Raw genomic sequence first — 16,353 nt, forward strand, 5'->3', positions numbered from 1 at the left:
AATAGACCTTTGTGTTTAAGACAGAATGAGGAATGGGATTTAGGGCTTAAAAACCCCGTACCTCTACATTTCGGGGCTGCTTAATTTGGGGTCTGCGTACCCCTGGCAGACCCAGCTGGCTGAATAAAGAGTGTGTTTCCTATAACTCACCGATTTCTGGTGGCCCGCGTGTCTTTCGGGGGCTGGCAGCTACAACAACAGCTCCAGCCCTTCTTTTTGCCAGTTCGTTTTCAGACACAATGATGCCTGACCATCATCTTGATTTTTGTGGAAAGGCTACTTTAACCATTTCTGGTTAAGAAATTCTGACTCTGGGGAAACACTTCGATTCCTTGAATCTCAGTTTCCTTCTATGTAAAATAGAGATATAATGCTTACCTAGCATTCTTGTTGTAGGAATTAAATGGAATTTGTGAAAATAAAGGATTAAGAACTCAGTAGATGGTAGGAATTGGGCCAATGAACTGATAGCTTTATCAGGAAAGTGACTTGAGGGAATTATCAGCCATTTGTTCATTCACCAAACACACAGTGCTTTGGGCACTAGGGACATAGAAATCAGTAAGACATGGTCATTGAGCTCCAGGATCTCTGGCATTGTGCAGGAGACAAATGTGTAGACAAGTATGAGCATAGCAATAGATGTGTGCATAGCAGGGGTCCATGGACTCCTTAGTGAGAGGAAGGTCTGGGAGGACTTCAGAGAAGAGGAGCTTATCTGGGTTGGCTTTTGAAAAAATGAAGAGGTGGTCGTTAAGTGAAAAATATGTCCAAGGGCAGACCAGGCACCAGAAACTGCAAAGGCATAGAGAGATAGAGCTCCATGAGTCAGAATGGTAGTAGTTGAAGAATTAGTGTTTAATAGGCACAGAGTTTCTGTTGGGGATGATAAAAACATTCTGGAAATGGATAGTGGTGATGATTACAGAACAATGTGAATGTACTTAATGTTACTGAATTGTACACCCCAAATGGTTAAAATGGTAAATTATATGTTATGTAAATTTTACTGCAATAAAAAAAAGAAAAAGGATAAAAGGTGATGGGAATGAGTCTGGCGAGGCAAGCAGGGGTCAGAACACAAACTGCTGTGAAGAATGGAGCTTAGTCTAAGGGCAATGGAAAGCCATTGAGGATTTAAGGAAGAAAGTGATAATATCAGATTTACAGACTTGAACAATAACCCAGGATGCTGGGTAGAAAATGAATAGGGAGAAGAGTAATACTGGATGATACAGGCCAGCTATGCAGGGGTCACAGTTCTGTAGGATGCTCATGTCGACAAGTATTGAGTGCTATTCTGTGCCAGGTACTGTTCCAGGCACTGAAGATCCTGGGAAAACAAAGCAAATAAAAATCTCTGCCATGTGAAGCATTCATTCCTAAGGAGAGAGGGACAGTAAATAAACAAGTGAAATCTGTTTATGTCAAGATGGTATAGGTTTGGCTACAGTAGAAAAACACATCCAAATCCCAAGTACTTTTTTACTGACCCTACATGCCCATTACAGGTAGTCAAGGGACTCTACTTGTACTCATTCAGGGATTCAGGCTGATCAGAAGCCGCCATCTCAAACAGTTAACGCAGTTTAGAGATTCATCCTGCCTGTCAACATTCTGGCCTGGAGGTGCACAGGTACCTCTGAGCACACTCATTGGCCAGAATTGGTCATGTGGCTTCATCCCAGAGCACCCCAGAGCACAAAATCATCTTCTGCTCCAAAAAAGGGAACCTGAGAGATATCTGGGAAATGGCCATGTCTTCTCCATTATCTCTAATGGTGGCAAGTAGAGACGACTAAAGCTGGGAAGGATAGGAAGTACCAGAGGAAGAAAGGCAGTGGTTTTAAACAGGGTGACTGAGCAGGCCTTCCCAGAGATGGAAAAGGATGGTTGGAGTATGAGTGAACTTCTTGGGTATCAGGAGAGGCAGCAGGCAGACAGGGCACATCGGTTTGTTTACAGAAGGGAAGCAATGGAAAGCAGTGGACAGACACATTCAAGGGACAGATCCTCAATGCTTGGGGGTGGACTCTGTTTGAGAGTCGGTGGTGGGAAGGGGTCAAGGAGACCTCTACTTTTCTTGCCTGGAAGAAAATGGGGCTGGGGGTGGGGGTAGAACCATCTCTGAGATGGGAGCAGCTAGACCAGTACTGTCCCATATAAAGTTCTGTGGTGATAAAAATGGTCTATGTCTGCACTGTCCAATTCAATAGCCACCAGCCACATCTGGCTTTTGAGTCCTATTTATTTAATTTTAATTAACTAAGGTGGCTAGTAGACTACCTATTAGCTCTTCCATATTTTAAAATGTAGGTTTTACAGACACATAGATTAATAAAGCAGAATAGAGAGCTCAGAAATAAACCCACGACTATATGGTCGTTTAATCTATAACAAAGGAGGTAAGAATATACAATGAGATAAAGACAGTCTATTTAATAAATGGTGTAAGGAAAACTAGAGAAATAAATGCAAAACAATGAAACTGGACCACTTTCTTACACCATATACAAGAATAAACTCAAAACGGACTAAAGACTTAAATGTGAGACCCAGAACCATAAAACTCCTAGAAGAAAACATAGGCAGTAAACTCTCTGACATTGCTCTCAGTAATATTTTTTCTGATATATATCTTCAGGGAAGGGAAACTAACAAATAAATAAATAAATAAATGGGACTACATCAAACTAAAAAGTTTTTGCACAACAAAGGAAACCATCAACAAATTGAAAAGACAACCTACTGAATGGGAGAAGATATTCGCCAATGATACATCTGATAAGGAGTTAATATCCAAAATTTATAAAGAACTCATGCAACTCAACACCAAAAATGCAAACAAACCAATTAAAAATGGAAAAAGGACCTGAATAGGCATTTTTCCAATGAAGACATACGGATGGCCAATAGACATATGAAAAGATGTTCAATGTCACTAATCATCAGAGAAATACAAATTAAAACCACAATGAGATATCACCTCACAGCTGTCAGAATGGCTATCATCAATAAATCAACAACCAACAAGTGATGACGAGAATGTGGAAAAAAGGGAACCCTCATACACTGTTGATGGGATTGCAAATTGATGCAGCCACTGTGGAAAACAGTTTGGAGGTTCCTCAATTAAAAATAGAACTACCTTATGACCCATCAAGTCCACTTCTGGGTGTTTATCCAAAGAAATCCAAAACACTAATTAAAAGAGATATATGCAACTCTATGTTCACTGCAGTGGTATTTACAATAGCTAAGATATAGAAGCAACCTAAGTGCCCATTAATAGCCAATTGGATAAAGTAGTTATGGAACATATATACAATGGAATACTACTCAGCTATTAAAAAAATCTTACCATTTGCAAAAACATAGATGGAACTGGAGGGTATTATGCTAAGTGAAATAAGTCAGACAAAGAAAAAGAAATACTATATGATTTCACTTATATGTGGAATCTAAAGAACAAAATAAACAAGCAAAACAAAAATAGACCCATAGATATAGAGAACAAACTGGTGATGCCAGATTGGAGAGGGGTTGAGGGGGCTGTGTAAAAAAGGTGAATGGATTAAGAAGTACAAACTGGTAGTTACAAAATATTCAAGGGGATGTGAAGTACAGCATAGGGAATATAGTCAGTAATATTGTAATAACTATGTATAGTGCCAAGAGGGTACTAGACTAAACAGGGGGATCCCTTCATAAATTATATAAATGTCTAACAAATATGCTGTTCACCTGAAACTAATCTAAAATATTGAATGTCAACTCTAATTGAAAAAAATTTTAAATGTAACCCTTCACCAAGGAAGTCTCAGAACAATTATGAACATCCAAAATTTATTTGGGGAGCAGTAATCAACTAAATTGCAAAATTCAGGGGAAAATGGCAGTTTCCATATGCAAATCAAATATAGATTTGTCACATCCTTATCAAAAACAAGATGGAGATGTCTCTGTGACCATATTTGTAAGCTAAAAAATAAAGTGTAGGTTTTATTATTATTCAGGTATGGTGAGGTCAGCAGATCAGGGATTGATTGCCACTGAGATGGCTGAGAACAGGGGAGACACCAGGTGAGTCAAGAAGGCAGAGGGAGGGAGAGAAAAATGTGAACAAGAGCCTTTATTGTGGTTTCTTTGGGATGGATTGGATAAGTCAGTGTAAACATGTTTAGGATTGGCAAACTTGAGTAATTTCAGGGGGCTCTAGTGTGTAGGCCCTTGGGTGATTAGAGCTGGTGGACTGAAGTGTAAGAGCCTATAAAGGAAATGATTGGGGATTGGGCTCTGGAATGGTTGATTTGCATTTGAAAGATGCACTTGGCTCACAGACAGTTGTTAGAACTACATTTAGGGATTTAATGCCAGAGACAACCTCTGGCCCCTTTGAGGCCACAGTGAAGTGTGGTCACAGCCAGCAGGCACCAGCAGTCTGCAGCAGGGGCAGGCTTGATTAGAGCTATCTGCCTCAGGGCACTTTGAAGACTGTACAGTTTCCTTCCCTAGCCAAGAAAGAGCTCGAGTGTGAAAACCAGAAAGATTTGTGATTATGTGAAAAACCAAGAGTCCAGACAAATCCCAGGCTCACCATGCATGGGTAACCCAAGACCTGTTGTTTCTAAGCCTTAGTCATTCACCCTCAGAAAAAAGTGGGGACAAGGGAGGGATAATTTCACCCTCTGGTCTTGAGGCAACAGGAACTCTCATACATTGCTAGTAGGAAAGCAAAATGGTACAGTCACTTTGGAAGACAGTCGGGTTGTTTCTTACAAACGAAAATACTCTTGCGATAGGTTCCTTGGATCCATATGATCCAGTTGCACTCCTTGGTGTTTACCCAAAGGGGTTAAAAACTTATATACACAAAAAACCTGCACATGGATGTGAAGCTTTGTTCATAATTGCCAAAACTTGGAAGCAACTAAGAAGTCCTTCAGTAGGTGAATAGGTAACTAAAATGTGGTACATCCAGACAATAGAATACTATTCAGCACTACAAAGAAATGAGCTATCAAGCCATGAAAAGATATAGTGGAACCTTAAATACATATTACTAAGTGAAAGAAGCCATTCTGCAAAGGCTACATACTGTAATTTTAACTATATTAAATTTCTGGAAAAGGCAAAATGATGGGGATATGAAAAGATCAGTGGTTGCCAGGGGTGGGAGAGAGATAAATGGGCAGAGCACAGAATTTTAAGGGCAGAGAAATTACTCTGTACAATATTATAAGGAATATGTCATTACACATTATATGTCCAAACCCATAGAATATACAATTGTGAACTCAGAGGTAAACTGTGAAATTTAGGTGATTACGATGTATCAGTGTAGATTTTTTCTTGGTAAGAAATGTCCCATTCTGGTGAGTGATGTTGATAATGGAGGAGGCTATGTGTGTATCAGGGTGGGGGTATGTGGGAAATCTCTGTACCTCCCTCTCAATTTTGTTTTAAACATAAAACCTTAGAAGTGGCTTTAAAAAAATGCATCAAGTACCAGCCACAGGTTGCAACTGATGTCATCTCTCTAAAAAGAACTTGAGCTGCAAGGTAGTAGCCATGGCTTATCTTACCAAGTTACCTGTCTGGGTTTTGAGGAGCACTCTGTTTTTTCCTTCCTCCTGTTCTTAAATTATATCTCTCTACAACCTCACCACCTTTGATTGTCTTTGCTCATTTTCCTCCCATTCATCATCTGGAATAACTTCCTTTCAAGAGCCTTTTGCATGTTTTTTAAAAGTTTTTTTTTCTGCTTTGATTTCCATTAGTATTCTAACAAGGTAAGAACCTCTTGCCTGTTTATGATGGTGTTTTGAACAACCGCTGGTTCCAATGTTTAGTCAACTGATACTTTTATGGAGAGTTCCTAAGAATAAAATAGTAATAATTATAGCATCCTGGAAAACTCGAAATTCTGTCACAGGGTAGATTCACCCCTCATCCAAGCAGAGCTATTAACTATTGGGTCCATCTTACCAGCTTTCCTTAACAGAAAAAAAATCTGCACTCCTCACAACTTTAATACCCAGAGCTCTCTTCTAAGCCATACTCTGAAATTTCTGTGATTCCTGGTTCACAGTGGGTCCAACAGGCTGCCTCTTGGCATGCGTCAAAACTATCTCTAGACACTGCTATTTAAAATCTAGTTTCTCATTCTTTCTTCTAGTCTTACTCCACAGAGCATGACCCTTATTTACTTCACTCAGTTATCTACAATACTGGACTTTTTTACGTGGTACGATATCATTTACTTCATGTAAAAATGATTGCATGAAACAATACACATTTGCAAAAACTATAAAAACAGAATGATTGTCAATATTGGATGACTTCTGAGCTCAGTTGTTGTTGTTCATTTAATCTCAAACACTGAGTATTCTCCAGTAGCTCAGAACTCGCCACTGGGACACCTTCCTCTCTTGAAAAGGGAATTGTTCCTACCTTCAGGACTTCAAGCGGAGGCACTGACACACTCTACAGCGGTTCATCTCCCTGAACCCCCACTCTCGACCTGGTTCCGGACTCAGTAGCTTCCCTGGTGGCCTCAGACGGATATGCACAAGAGGCCGGGAACTGCAGATGTTAGGCGGGCACAAAGCCGAGTAAGGTACCGAGTAAGGGCTCGACCTCGAAGATTCGAGTGTGGGACGCAGCACCCTTACTCTAGCCCCCTAGCCCTGGATAGAGATGAGAGACAAAGCGGAGGTCGGATGGTGGTCGCGGGAAGCCCAAGACCTGAGTCTGCGCCTGTGAATCCGGCTAGAGGGCTAGGGTAAGGGTGGATTCCTCAACAGAGTTAGCTTTAAAGGGCTTCTTGAAGGAAGGAATCAGCAGAAGGCCCAGAGCTGAAGACCCGTCTCTGCGCCCAGACCCTCTCCATCCAATAATATCAAGCCTGACATCTGAGCTTTTATTGTTGCCCTTCACAAGCCTGGCCAATCGGGGGTCGAGTTTCCAGGCGCGTCACAATGGGATCCTCTGGTCCCCAGCTCTCATCTTGACTCCATCCATTGAAGACCCTCTAGAACTCCCCCGTCCTTGTCCCTGACCCTGAGTGACCTATTCCACCACAATCCTTCCCCTTTCCAGCTCCTGCCTCCGTGTCCCGGTCCTGCCAGCTGTCTCTCCCGTGCAGAACCGAAGATGTCCCACACTTCCCAGAGAAGTCGCAGCGTCCCGGAGAGAGCGACGCAACCATCACATCAGGTGGAAGATGAAACCTCCAAATCCGGGGTCCCCGTGGCCGTGCTTCCTCCTGGGGCCAGGGGATTCGAAAGGACGGGGCTCGAAGTCAAGACTGTGTAGAGAAGCTAAGCAGAAGGGTTTCCTGGAAGAGCCAGAAGGGCTGAGATCTCTATCTTAGGTCCTGGCCCCGACCCTTGACCCCTGACCCCTGACACCGCCCCTTCTGAAGCTCCGCCCGGGGGAACGCGGCTTCTGTGGTGACGGTAAACAAGCATCAGCTCAGAACTGCCCCCTACCCTCACCTGCATAAATGAAGTGACTCAATGCCAACGCAAATGCCCCCAAGGGAAGTCATGGACCTTTGAGAAAGGGAGCACGCGGGAGCGAGGCAAGGGGTTCAGGACACCGAGACCTGCGACTGTGTTGGGAGGGGCAACAGACACCAGGAATGGGCAGCACCTACTGGGATCCCGCTCCAAGGAATAGTGCAGCTGGAGCCCAGATGTGCACTTGGCCCCACACAGCAGAGCTGGGGAAGGTGCCAGGTCCTCATCCCAAGCAAAACCTGGTCATAGCCATTTCCTAGAAAGAAGTCGGGCCCGGCCAGGAAGGGCGCTCCTGCACGAGTGTGAACAGAGAGCAGAGAACAACTGAGAGGAACGGGGCTACGGAGACTCAAACATTGGAGGGTCGTCAGAAAGAGCTGTTTCACTGGTAAATATTTATTTGAAATCAAGTTATACGTTCACATCGTTTAGAGCATTAAATCTTTTAGAATTCTTACTTTAAAAAAAAACCACAGCTCTTTTATACCCTTCATCTCATTTCTTTTCCTACAGAACACCCTTTTCTAACACGGAACTCATTTTTTAAATTTGTTCCCTCTGAGCTATCTATGTTTCATCTCCTCCTGTCATCCTGTCCCCTTTGGGACCCTGAGATCAGGACATTTGTCTCATATTGTTGAAATGATGGCTTCCTTAAGTTCAGTAAATGTTGCCCATTTTTTATCATGTTCTTAGGTAAACTTTTCCTTTTCCTTTTCTTTTTAAAGTCATAGTTTGTTAGATCTTGTTGCTTTTTTAAAAAAATAATTCCTCTTTATATTAGGTGAGTTCTCTTGTAACAACTTCTTTGTAGATGATAGTTGTCTTATCCCTATCCTGAGAAAAAAATTAATTAGCTGACAAGGTAATACTGTGTGGTTCAATATGGTAACCATGAGTTACTTTTTGCTGCTATTTAAATGTAAATATGAATTAAGTAATGTTAAAATGTAGTACCTCATCCACATTAGCTACGTTTCAGGATAATACATAAAGTTATAGTTTACATAATATTTTATTACATTTAAGTTATATGTAACAATAAGACAAAAACAATTGGTAAACCAGCTCATCTTAAGTAGAACAATAATATTTTCTTTGATGCTTTCTCTGTGCCCTCACTCCTGGCAACTCTTTCCTCTCCCTCATACATAATCAATGTTCTTAATTTTGTATTGTTTGTTATTCTTTAGATGTTTATCACATTTTAAGATTGCCAAACAATATATAGTATTGTTTTATTTTATCCCTTCAACTTCCTCTACCTCCTTCCTGTTTCAGCAGTCCAGATTTAATTAATTTCCTCCTCCGATCTTAGAATAATTTTGTACGAATGCCTATTTGGTCCTTAAAAAATAAATCTTATTTCCCTCTTCAAGTAAATTTGATTTCTCAGAGTCACTGGCAGGGCTACATTTCTTTGGATCTCCCACTGATGTCCCAGTATAGTCTCAGCTAACTGAGTCAAACTTTTGGGCGGATTACTGAAGCATTCAAGAACATCAGTGCAGGGCTTGGCGAATGAGTCTTATCTAGGTGGGAAGGAACATCCAAGACATGAAAATGATTAGAGAGGAAAGGAAGCATTGGGAGAAGCAGGACCAACTGATGAGTTCTCCAGGAGTGGCAAATTTAGGGATTCCGGAATTACAGCGCAGCGGTGTGGTGAGCAAACAGGAAGTAAGAACATGGACTTCAGCAAGAACAAGAAAGAACAGCAAGGAAGGATATTGGCCTCCAACTTTCCCCTCCCGTGCAATACTCTTTTCTCTTTCCAACACTTCTGAAATTACATTTCTCCTTTAACTTCAGCTCAAATGCCAGCTCTAGAAAGGCTCCCCTCATTGTAGGATTGATATCCAATCCTCCTACTTTGTCTTCCACTCCATCCCCGCATCTTTGCTAGTATCTATCGTCCTTACCATAATTTACCTCAGTTATAGGCAATCACTTGTGGTCTGTCTCATGGAATAGCAACTCCATTTGGACAAGAACATATCTTTAAAATTTTTTTGTTCCCCATATCTCTCAGCATGGTGTATTGCACAGAAACTCATTAATAAATGTTCACTGAACAACTTCATTAAGAGAAACAGTTCAAGTGCAGAGTGGCACTTGAGTCACTCAGTCCTTTAACAAGTATTTAGTGATAGATCATCTGTTATACACTGGTATATACATGTGTTTGGGCCCTAGGACCACGACCCTGAACAAGAGAGACAAAAACATTAAATCTCGGAACTTACACTGAAGTTGTGTATTAGTTTTCTGAATGTGTGCACTTTGAGAATTCCCCAGGTGTGCTCTAGTGGAGGAGTTTTCCAATAGGAACCTTGCATAATCATAAATCTTCAAGACATTAGATCTTATCTTCAAACATTAGAGGTGGGTTGTTGTCCCATTAGCCACCAGAGGGAGCTACAGGTACAGGAAAATCCTTTGGATTATTATTATTTTTTTTTTTTTTAATTTTTCTCGCTGACGCTAAACTGATGACCCAGAATTTGCTTACAGCAGTCGACCCTCAGATAAGCAAGGACTGCAGCTGCTGGCATTTCCCTTAGGGAAAGCACAAGGAAGTCACCAAATAACATGCCTGCTTTTGCTGGATTTATAATAGGTGACAGTCATTCTACTAAGCCATATGTCCATCACGAGCTTTGCTGACTTCTTTTTCTCCTACTATGGTCTTTTTTTTCTATGTTCATGAATGCCCTGTTCTTATCTCACAGCGGCAACTAACTCCCTGATTCTCCACACACCAACTGAGGAATCTACAATGCAATTCAATTCTGACTGACTACCAGGGGTTAATACAGACCCCAGAGGTTAAGGGCTCATTCATACAAGACTACCCCCAATTCAGAGCCAGTCACCAGCACATTTGCCACCTGTTGGTACTCTGACCAACTGGCTATAAATCAGGTGTTCTCATGATCCTCATTAATTCACTAGAGCAACTTATGGAACTCAGGAAAGTACTGTTGCTGGTTAATTATGGAAGACATGATTTAGAAATAGCCAAATGGAAGAGATACAGAAGGCAAAGTATGGGGTGGTGGTGTGTGTGTGTATGTGTGATGGGGGGTTGCTCAGACAGTCCATCCCTCTCTGGGCAAGCCACCCTCCCAGCACCTCGGTATGTTCACCAGCTTGGAAGTACTCCAAAACCCCTTCGCTTAGGATTTTTTTTTTTTAATGGAGCTTTATTATGTAGGCACGATTGAGTAAATCATTGGCCATTAGTGATTAACTCAGTTTCCAACTCTTCTTCCTTTCTTGGAAGAGTGTCTGTGTGGAGGGGCGGGGGCGAGTGAAGTTGAAAGTTAAAATGATATAATTCTGCTTTAGTCTTTCTGGCGACCACCCCCGATCCTGAAGCTATAGGAGATCACCAAGAGTGGCTTCCTTAGAAAAAAGACATTCCTATCACCCAGGAAATTCTATCACAATGTGTTATATAAATGCATTAAAGATAGCCCCTCTGCTGTTTACTTCTTCACAGTAGGCTGGGACTGCTAGCTTAAGCCCACTGGCATCAAATTTTTACACAGCCAATTGCTTTATTTTTTTCCCAGTTGCTTTAAATATAGTCCAGATAAGCACATTTTTTTAGCCATTAGAGCATGCTTGCTTTGCATACCCCATGAAACTGCATCCAATACCTGCTAGCCATAGATAAGACAAAACCTGGGGCTATGAAAAACCCTAGGCCCCTGCTGCCCTTCAGATCTCTGTGACCCAGAGGTTCCCTACCACTCACTGAATGCCATGACTTACACACTTGAAGTCCCCTCTCCAATTCCTCTCTGCCTGGGAGTTCGCTTGTCCTATTTGCTCTCTAGTTGGTGGTCCTGCACTGCTGTCACTGGAGGGTCTCCTGCTCTGATGGACTTTTTCCCCTCTCATGCAACTGTCAAATCACTGCCCAAATAACGTTAAGTGTGTGCTTTTGCCATCTTCTGGTCATGTTTTTTACTTTGATCAACCCCCAAATCCTCAAATTTACCCTATTAAGACAAATCTATCAGTGTTGAAATTAAGCAAATTTCCCCAGATGTGGAAATGTCTGGCAATCTCACCTCAGCTAATAAGAGCTCTTTCCTTTCTGGAAGCTTAGTGTGTCTAGTCCTCTTTGTTTTCATAAGCTTTAGGCATTTTAAAGTATTAACTTTTTTCCTTTAAAAGTATGTGTTTTTATTTTACTTTTTTATTGTGGTAAAATACACAATATGTATTATGTGGTTACCATTTTAACCATTCTTAAGTGTACAGTTAATAGCACTAAGTACACTTATCCTGTCTCCAGAGTGAGCTAGCTGAAAGCTTACTAGGCAGAGATGGGGAGAGCCGGGGACTCTACCACTGTGCTTCACCCTGACCTCTTCGTCTTATGCTGGAATATCTGGAAACTCGTAGACTAGTAAACACATCACGCCATTCGTATTCCGAGTTGGGAAGCCAAGGTCTGGGGGACTCTTCCCTCTTTAGGCATCAAGGTCAAGTCTGAGTTCAAGGAAGCAGGCACAGGTGCACCACTACACATCCGGAGGTCTCTGCTTCGACGACATTTTGGGTTAGAGTGTAGGGTTTAAGTCTGAGCCGTATTTAAGTTGTTTCATTTCCATTCTAATAAACCTCCCAAAAATTTCTGCACAGTTGCAGGTACAAAGGTGTTTCACGACTGGTGGAGCCTGGCCTCTCTGGTAGTAATGTGCCCAAGGAGGTACTGTGGTTTTGTTGGAATAAAAAGTAGGTTTTTATGGTATTAAGTGCAACAGTTTTCCATTTTGATCAGTGATAGAGAATTTCTGGTTTCAACGCATTTACTTTTTTTTTTTCCTTTTAATGTGAGACTATTTGAGAACAAGGAGAAACATGTCTCTACCACCGAGACCCACAAACCGTCTGCTGCATGCGCGAAAAGCTGTCTACGTGGGCGCGCAGCCTCTGACCCTTATCCTGTGGAAAACTTCCCACTAGTTGATCCCACCCTGCGAGGGCATCAGTGTTAGGAGTCTTCCTGGGGAAATAGAAATGGAGTGTTCTCTTCAGCCCTTCTCATAGGCCTCGGTTGAACTTTGAGAGAATTCTTCACTTTCCTTGTTTTGGGCATGGAAACAATCTCCAAGTCTGTGTCCTGGGTGTGCTCACTTCACCGTTTTGTCATTTGATTTATCTCCTAGGAGATATATCTATAGATTCTTTACATCCCATAATTATATCTCCAATATAAAGGAAAACTAGTATCACTTGTTATATTTGAAAAATAAAGTATATTACTGAAACAACAAAAAAGCACTTTTCTTTGTGTTACAACTTTGTGGCACCATTCAAGCTCTGAGAAATCCCTGGGAAAGTGCAGGCTGGTTCTTGAGTCTCTGCTGGCAAGTTCACTGTAGCACCTCCAGGGAGAAGCTTTGCTGTGGAGGCTTTTATAAAGGGGAATTTTCTAAGTGTCTTCCAGGAGGCCCGGAGATGGAAAGAAAAGTAACGCGCCTCTGAAAACCAGCATACAGCCTGAGACCCTCAGTTCTTCAGTCGAAGTGTCCTTAACGGGGCTAGCCTGACTGCATAAGACTGTGACACACGAATGCAGCCATATCTAAACTATTCTTTGTTCCCAACTCAAAATCAACATTTTGTTTTGCATGTCCTAAGTCTCAGAAATGGAAGATTTTTTGGTTATACAAGCAACGATATGGTGAGATCAGCCTTGGTACTTCACCCAGGAGACCTTTATGATACCCAGTCGGGACAACTGGCTGTCACCCGACTCCCATGCCCAAAATCTCCTTCACGCCAGCTCCTTCTTCCCCATTCACTCAGAGCAATGAATAGCTGAAATCGTATAATCCATGGTCACACTCAGCATCCCAACCACAAAGCATTAATCTATCTCTCCATCCCCTGTTCTTTGATTTGAAAGATCACATCAGGTGGTGATGTGCAGAGCCAGTGTCTGTAGGAGTGCAACATTCCTTATCCCAGCGTTTGTTTGTTTGTTTTTTATCTGATGAGATTTCTACAATGAATATGTGTTATATTGCAAAGAAAAAAAAAAAGGAACTGCCAAGTGCTTTTTTTGATAAAGGGAAATATCTTCCTTCTCTGTAGGTGCCGCCCATGTGCTTCACGTGCAGAAGAGCTGGGGGAAGAGAAGCCAGGTCCCTGATGAACCCAGCCTTCCCCGTGAGTTGCACTTTCTCATTTTCCACAGTTGCTTTGCAAACATCACTCCCTAGAGTCTCCATAGCCCCCGGGAGGTGGGTTCCCCAAGTTACTCTGTTGGGGGGGGGATGAGAATTCCTCCAGCCCTCAGCTTCTCCCCTGCTCCATTTACATTTACCATTCGCTTTTAATAGCCTCGTTATAAAATGACAAAGAACTCATTGTCAACTCCAAGTCAAAATAAGGGTAGTAGAAGAAACAAATTTATTGGACAGTGCATCTAACCATCTACTGAAATTAACGTCCTTCTAAAACCTTCTACTGAAATTAACACGCGCGCGCACACACACACACACACACACACACACACGGTGTTCTCCAGGACCTCGTGGTGTAACAGTAGCGCATCTGACATCTGACTCCAGATCAGAAGGTTGTGTATTCAAATCACATCCGGGTCAGGAGTTGAAGTTGTGATTTTTCTCCTCTGCTACCTGGGTAAGTTCAGTAGTGAACAATCCAGCATCTTATCGCTAGCTCCCAACCCTGTACTTCATTTTTTACCTTTTCTTTAGTCCAGAGGAATTTCTTGTTATGAACCTCAGCAGTGGATAGACACTTAAGATGAAGGGTAAGCATGACCTGGAAGGGAAGAAAAACCCACACAAGCCAAAATTTAAGTCGTTCTGTTCACATCTTCATCAGGATTTACCTTTATCAGGACTCTGCTTCAGATAGGACATTCAGATAACTTCAGATAGGACACTAAAACAGGACATTCGGAGACTTTGTGAATGAATTCACTCTAGTGTGAAAATAGTTTTATTGGCTCCCGGAAGGAGTATTGCACAGTCTCCTTGATTTGATATCTATAACCTGGAAGAAGTCAATTTCCCAATTTTCTCCTATTTTCCCCCACCTCTTCCCTGCCTTTTCATGGTTTGAGTATAAGTCTTCTGTCAAAAGCTCCTGAACGCTGTGGTTAAAGAGATAATAGTACTATGAAGTTGATTCAAAATTTATTATGTTTAGGAAGGAGTTCTTGAACTCTCTGAGAGTGGAAAGTTATTCTGGCAGTTACCACCTTTTACTTAGGAGCTATTTAAACATATCCCTTCAACAGGGATATGAAACAATCAAGTTCCAGATACTAACCAGTTGCGATGTGAGAGCCAGGAAAAACCCACATTAGTAGTAATGAAGATCGCTGTGGACTTATCAGGTTTAAGCTTGCACTGCACCAGCCCCACTATCCCTTCAGTTTAAAAGCCTATTCTTTCCTGAGTTTAAAAAACAAACAAACAAACAAAAACAACAACAAAAAAATGCCTCCTTGTTTTAAAAGTCTGTGATTAATGAAATCTTAGAATGGACAGCATAACACTTGATTTGACATCTAGTAGTCTAGAGTCAGATGTGCTGCTGTTTGGGCAATGAAGTCACAAGCATCAATCTTTTGTATATTTCACATATGCTTCCTCACTTCTCAGTTGCATAGTTCAATATTTGCTATTCACGCATCCAGATGGTTTGGGACTTCCTCTGGGTTTCTTGTCCTTTTATTAGAGAAATATATAAAGGAAGATGATAAGTTGGATAAAGTAGAGGTAAACCTGGGGGGCTCAGGGAATACTTGCCTTCGATATTCACAAACAATCTGCTCTCCCTGTGATTTTGAGGCACTGGTCATCCTCCCAACTGCTCTGCTGGTCCAGCCCCTTCTGGACTTCAGATTCCAAGCAGCCACCTGGCCAAAGTTTTATTCAAAAGGAAAGTAAGGTGGGACAGGGAGAGTTCCCTTTGACGGGAGCTGTCTCAAAGATCAGCAGGAGCAAGGGGAAATTCTACCCACCCAGGGAAAAGTGGGGAGCAGGGTGGGAGGGAGAGCAAAATAAAGGAAACATTCATAGTCAATTGTCTTCCCAGGAGTGTGCATTTGAGAACATTCTGGATTCTGAGCTGGAGCCAAGTCCCACTCCAAATATACAAAAGTGGCCTGGGGACCCGACCTGTTATCTTTCTCCCTAGCTGCATTCCCAGGCCTGGAGATGACTTGCAGAACTGACTCCCTATATCAGCTGCCTCTGGATGGTCATGCTTGACCCTCCCTCCTTCTTTCCCTTCTCCTCTTTAAAAAGTGACTCTGAGCTGTTTTCCTAATTTATTTCACAAACATTCACATAATCATAAGATAACACACAATGTTCCAGGATGTCCAAGCACTCTTTTAGGAGCTGAGGGGTGGGTCAGAGAATAGGGAGGCACCAGTCTCATATATGAGAAGATTTTGACACACGACAAAGCACAACACAAAAGGAAAACTGCTGAGGCGAGATAGTCAGGATGGGGGTTTGTATCAGGAACTTGAGTGTCTCTTCCTTCTGGCCTTTCACACAAGAATGTGTTTGAGTAGTACCTGTGAGGATGACTGTTTTTTACTCTTAAAGAGTAAAAAAAGTGTTTTTTGAAAGAAATTATTCCAAATATAGGAGATTTTGATGTGAAAACAAAATTATCCATAATCAAACATCTCAGACAAAATCAAAGCTGATGTAATTATGTGCAACTTCCCTGGTATTTTTCTGTTTATATATCCTTAAACATTAATTTGCTGTAAAATTCGTTTTGTAAAACAATTTCTCCAATAATACTAACAGGT

General features: G+C 41.8%; 1 long non-coding RNA gene across 1 annotated transcript in view; it reads left to right on the forward strand.

The window, feature by feature from the left end:
* LOC112480597 overlaps positions 1 to 13,715 on the forward strand; it is an 18,778-nt gene extending 5,063 nt beyond the window's left edge. Inside the window, exon 3 of the long non-coding RNA XR_003046679.1 lies at positions 13,641 to 13,715. This is a non-coding gene — a long non-coding RNA (uncharacterized LOC112480597). The remainder of the gene's footprint in view (positions 1 to 13,640) is intronic.
* Positions 13,716 to 16,353: the final 2,638 nt, after the last annotated feature.

This window comes from Pteropus alecto, unplaced genomic scaffold (assembly GCF_000325575.1).
Source record: "Pteropus alecto unplaced genomic scaffold, ASM32557v1 scaffold20, whole genome shotgun sequence".
In the NCBI taxonomy this organism is placed as follows: Eukaryota; Metazoa; Chordata; class Mammalia; order Chiroptera; family Pteropodidae; genus Pteropus; species Pteropus alecto.